Source organism: Brassica napus, chromosome C5 (genome assembly GCF_020379485.1).
Source record: "Brassica napus cultivar Da-Ae chromosome C5, Da-Ae, whole genome shotgun sequence".
Taxonomy (NCBI): domain Eukaryota; kingdom Viridiplantae; phylum Streptophyta; class Magnoliopsida; order Brassicales; family Brassicaceae; genus Brassica; species Brassica napus.
Genome location: NC_063448.1, coordinates 5,848,238 through 5,854,033, shown reverse-complemented (window position 1 = coordinate 5,854,033; position 5,796 = coordinate 5,848,238). Strand labels below are relative to the sequence as shown.

At 33.6% G+C, this 5,796-nt stretch overlaps 1 long non-coding RNA gene across 1 annotated transcript; it reads left to right on the top strand.

Annotated features, from left to right (window-relative positions):
• Positions 1-214: 214 nt before the first annotated feature.
• On the top strand, positions 215-2,069 carry LOC106445596. The gene is made up of 4 exons (XR_001288503.3): positions 215-496; positions 587-669; positions 757-911; positions 1,027-2,069. It is a non-coding gene; the product is annotated as an uncharacterized LOC106445596 (long non-coding RNA).
• The last annotated feature ends 3,727 nt before the right edge of the window (positions 2,070-5,796 follow it).

Here is a 5,796-nt window from a genome sequence, read left to right as displayed (position 1 = left end):
ATGGTATATGTCTGACATATTCTTGAAAAAATGTTGGTAGATGTCGAATTCATTAACACAAATCAAAAACTTAGTCTTGAAGGTGAGAGCTAGGATGCCATGCTGGAAATTGATTCTTTTCTGTGCAGACATGTAGGATACGCACCGTATCAGTTAAAACTTATTGTTCTCTTGAAACGGGTTTCGCATGGGCTTCGTCACGCCCTTCCTCTGCGGCCCATGGAATCAATCTTGTACGCTTCGTGAAAGGCGATTCCAAAAATTAGGATTTATCTTCGTCTTCAATCTCTGAAAATCTAAACAAGCAATGGAATTTCAGGAGGTCGAGGGAAACGAATCGTTATGAGGAACCTTGATGTCAAGCTTTGATTGCGTTGCTTGGTCGTCTCCTACGAAACGTTACGAGAGTTATTGATTCATCCACTTTAACCAACTTGATAAGCAAAATTTCTCATTCAATGCTACTTCTAGGCGGTGCATCTCAACCTATAAAAAGGTAAACCTTCTTCCCTATCATCCTCACCGGTGATAGCTCCAGCAAATCATTCTCCGTTTAATGGCTAATATCTATTTTACTGATATGAAGGCGGGTCTTTGTTCTTCCGCCGTTGAGGTGGGACTGCTCCGATTCTGCAAATCAAGAAATGTATGCACTTCCTAGATGCAAAGGTTATTCTGTTCGTAACAATTATGATCATGGTCGTTTTAAACTATTGTTGCGTTTAAACTCATAATTTTCAAGCTTTTTGTTTTCAGATGTGACTGGTCAGAAACTCAGGCTGCAAGATTCCTCTCTATTGATTCGATTCAGTGATTCACCCTCTTTCGATGAGTAACGAACCGGTCTCCCCAATACCTGAAGAATATTTTAGGTTCCGCAATCACAGTGAGATGCTTGATTACTTTGACAAGTAAGTTTCTTGGTAACTATTATATGATTACATACACATTTAAAATTACTTATCCTAAACCCAACCTAATGGCCTTCTTCTGTCCATCAATATATGCTGGTTACCAATGACACAGTGAATACATCAGCAGCATCATTGCTGAGGGGCTATGCCAAGGTTTGAACCTCGCTCTGATCGTAGCTGAGCTTAATGAATTTATCATCACTCGGGTCATACATCTATATATATGTTTAATAGTTTAGAATATTGCATGTTTTGTGCTCTGATTGTGATTCTAATAGTTTAAAAATGTAGTAAATTAACTTTACCTTCACGGATCACGGGGAAGGTCACCGGCATCATGATGGACATACGGTGGTGTTACTTCTCTTGCTCCAGGTGTACCAAGAAGCTTCAACGGACTATCTCAGGCTTTACTTGCTTGACCTGCAACAACTCTAATGATGTCGGTGTCCTCCAGTATTATGTTATTTTAATTCAAATGCACACAGAGATACGACTTGCACACACAGAGATACGACTTACTTTGATAAACTTTTTCTGACTTCTGTATATCGTTTATACTATTGCTGATGAGACTGCTGAGGGTCTATTTGTTGGTTTTGATAGGGAAATGACAAAATAACATCACATCAAAGCCTATGAAGATGGTCATTTATTGGTACGTAACTATTCTACACATCATCATTCATTTGTTTTCTAGGCTGCAGATGGTGTGAATCCAGAGGAGACTCCGCTTCCCTTTTATCGCATACATGGTTGGCAAGACAATGGAGACGATATGCTTGGAATGAACTTAGTCTCTGAAAAAAGAGCTTAGTCTTTGCTAAGGTGGATGTTGGTGGTAGTATTCTTCAGGGAACACCGACTACAGGAGTAGGTTCAAGTGGTCTTCATATTAAGAAGCCTCCAGTTCGAGCATCTTCCAAGATGGCCAAGAAAGCATATGTGGCATAGGTGAAGATAATTAGAGTTCTGAGCAATATTTCCTATTTGAATAATGCTAACGCATCAGTGTTGCTTTGGGAGATTTTCTACTTTCTTTTTATCCTTCTGGGTATGCTATGTTTTGTTTAGAAAATCTATAAAAATATTTATAACAGTAAACAAATTGATATCTTTGTCACAAGTCGTTTAATCATTACTAGAACTTGATCATGTTTGCTTTTACTTTTTTTATAAATAATTTATTCTGTTTAAACGGTAATATACTTTTTTATCAGTATTAAACAAGTTATGTATATATAGTATTGATAAGATGAATGGTAGAAGTAATCAATTTCGTGTTTAGTATTTACTCACTTTAAATTTTAATGAATTGATGAATTGATTTAGGAATAGATTTTAGTTTAGGCTGGAATGATTAATTAAATTAGGAAAAGACAGAATATTTAAAGTATGATTATTAATTATTTCAGTAGCATTACCATGTAAATAAGTTGCAAGTTTTAAGAGTATTTCTTATTTGTACTTCTATTTGTCATTAGTTTTTTTTTGGCTTAAAAATTAGACAGAGTTGTGGATCGATAAATTTGAAACAAGGTATACAAAATGTGCATATGATAACACGTCCGACATTTGATCCTCCTATGTTTTTGTTCGAAACAAGTGTTGGTTCGTAATCTAATCAAAGCTATTGTACAATAAATCTTTAGTGCAACAAAACCATTTGTTTTCAAATGTTAGTACTCCAGTATTACTTAAATATAATGACATCATTTATGGACTAACATTTAAAAACAAATGGTTTTGTTCACTAAAGATTTAACATCTATTATTTGCATACGATGGTTTAAATCAAATGGGTTATTCCAGAAATTACAATGAACCCAAGTTATTAACTCCTGGTTTACCCTTCGAGTTGAACTTTCACTTTCGACTAAATCCAATTAAATAGGTTCTCCCTAAATATATTTCCCCATTGAAGCAAATTAAATCATAAAATAAGAACGTAAAGCGCATTCTCACCCTACAGGCGGCCTGTACTCAGAATAAGAATTCAACAAACAATATTAATGAGATATCAACTTTTGAAAACTAATAAAATAAGAAAACACATGTCACAACTTCGGATTGTCCATGCAAAAGTAAATGAGAAGAGATCAAATCTAATTCTATTATAATAAATATCCCTCCGTTATATAATAAATGTCACTTAGACACGTTTACGCAAATTAAAAAAGATAAAATATACTAATATACCCTCATTAAATGTATAATTATTTAAATGAAAATAATTTAAATAAATAGCTATTGGTTAATTAAAAGAATAAAAAGAAATTGCATATAAAAAATTGCATTGGAAATGTAGAATGATACTTATTTTAAAACAAAAAATAATAGCTAGAATGACACTTATTAAAAAACAGAGGAAGTAAGATATTGTTGTAAATAAGACTATAAAACTAAACATTAAATTATAAATCATAAATCTTAAATTCAAAACTAAACTCTAAATCCAAAAATTAATCCTAAATCCAAGGGTTAATCCCTAAATCCAAGGGATTTCATATTGGTTTCGGAAGCTTGAGATGACTAGGACGAATCTACAATTTTACAATATGCATATGTAAATAAAAAAGATTTGTATATTTAAGAAAAAAAAGATATTTGCTCTGACAAAAATATATCTAAATGTACGCATGTGCATATATATATATATATATATATATATATATATATATATATATGCTAGGTTGGTCCGCCGTACGGACGTGATGTTATAATAAAACATATTTTAGATGTATTTCTATTAATTTTATGAAGTAGTTCAAAAACATTATCTACTAAAGTGATATTATAAATAAATAAATAAAATTCTGAGGTAATATTTTTATTTTAAAAAATCATTTTTGTTTTCAGTTTCAGAGATGGAACGAACGCACCCAACAATTACTGGTACTTCAGAGAAAATCATTAGTCAATTTCAGTTTTGAATAGGGGTACTCTCCTTTAAAAAAAAATCAGGTACTTAAAAGATATGTGCATTTTTGCTTAGAAGCAAAATTCGAAGCATTTAACATACGAAAACTCTGTTTTATAAGCTTATGTATAAGTAGTATTTAACTTCTAAGTTAATTAAAAACAAATACAGAATTAAGATTTATAAAAACAAATATAGAATTAAAGTAGTATTTAACTTCTAAGTTAATTAAGATTTATATAAGATATTTACTCTAATTATTTTAATTATTTTCAAAATAACTTTCCGCCCGTAGGGCGGACCGGTCCTGGTAGGATATATAAACTAAAATGGAGCACGTACATACATAAACTTTCAATCCAGGCACGAAACAAATAATTGCTTACACAAAACTGGAGAAGTTACATAGATACACAACATATACAAAAGTAAGAAAAAGCAAAGCCTATAACACACAAGGGGACGCCATTATCTTTTCATTCAGCCGTCAAATAAGGCCCTTGAGCTCTGAAAAGCTTATGCCGTCAAACCACAACACCATCGCCATGGTATCAGCCGACAAGAATCAAACAACCAGTGTGAGGTTATCAAACTTTTTTAGCCTTAGAGACTTCATAGCAACCTTTCATCACGACGACGTAATAACGCCTAACGATACTAACACCTTTTGAATTGTCAAACATCCCAAATCTCATCGCATCCAATAATCAGAAACTCGTCTTCCTCTTATAAACGTATATGTTTGATCTTCGGTCTCTGCTATGAGTGGAGATCGTGACCCGCGTGGTAGTTTCATGTCCCAATCGCAACGCCATTAAAAAAACCGGCATCAACGAAGCCGCCACTTTCTTCTTACGGTAAATAGATTGGTCTGTGGTCTTGAGAGATGTCTATGGCTTCACCATTCCATTAAATGTATGCAGAAACAGAACAACAATCATGAGCAAACAAACAAACCTACACATAAAATCGTATCTTGGTGATTACGAAGATGGGTTTGGTCGAAGCAGGAAGACATGCCTTCCAAAAATAAGGGAAGTAAGGGCCATGGTACCGGAAGAAAAGCCTGAAGAAACGCGTTGCTCAAAGAAGTCTTCAGTTATTTGAAATAGTACTGTTCACTTCCGAAGTTTGTGGAAACTTATCGTCTTCCAAGAATATCCTTGTGCCGTTTTTCTTACATAAGGTGTTGCTTCCTGTTTTCTACAAAGACATCCACTTTGATGAATCTAAGAACCTCAAATTCAATTCCTCGTCACATGAGCAAACCCACAAAACTTAACTAAGGAAAAAAAATAATTTTTTATTGGAGATACTTACAGAGAGAGGTGGTGTGAAAGCGTATGTACCATTGGGGACTTTGTTTTAGAAGGCTCATTTTGGTTTTTAGCATCAACTGAAAACCATAGATCATATCACAAGATCGATGAAGTTAATCACAACAAAGAACAACAGAGACACAAGAACTTGACAAATTCATAAATCTGTTCAGCATTGAGTATGAGCTTCCTAAGTTAATTGAAAAGTATTTTTACATTTGCATCTCCAAGCAAGTAGGTCATACAAAGAACATATACTTCTCAGTCCAGTCTTTTACATAGCTAGTCAAGCTCGCAACAAACTTTGAAACTAACTCCTAGTAGCAGAAAAGATTCACATCACATGAAATTGAGACAGAACCAACATACTGAAGTAAACAAAATCATACCCTGCCCTGCCCAATGGTCTCCAACTTCGATGCAGCAGCAGAGAAAGCCTTCAAAATATTATAGACATCCAAACCCTAAAGGAGAAAAGAGAAGAAAACAAAATTACTTAATTTTTTTTTTTGATGGTGTTGAATAGTTAGTTGCACATTAATTGATTCATGGATTCGCCTATCCTGAGAAGAAAAATAATATAGCAATGATCTACTTGTCGATAAAGTTCATAACATGAAGCTGCAAATTAAAATTAAAATAG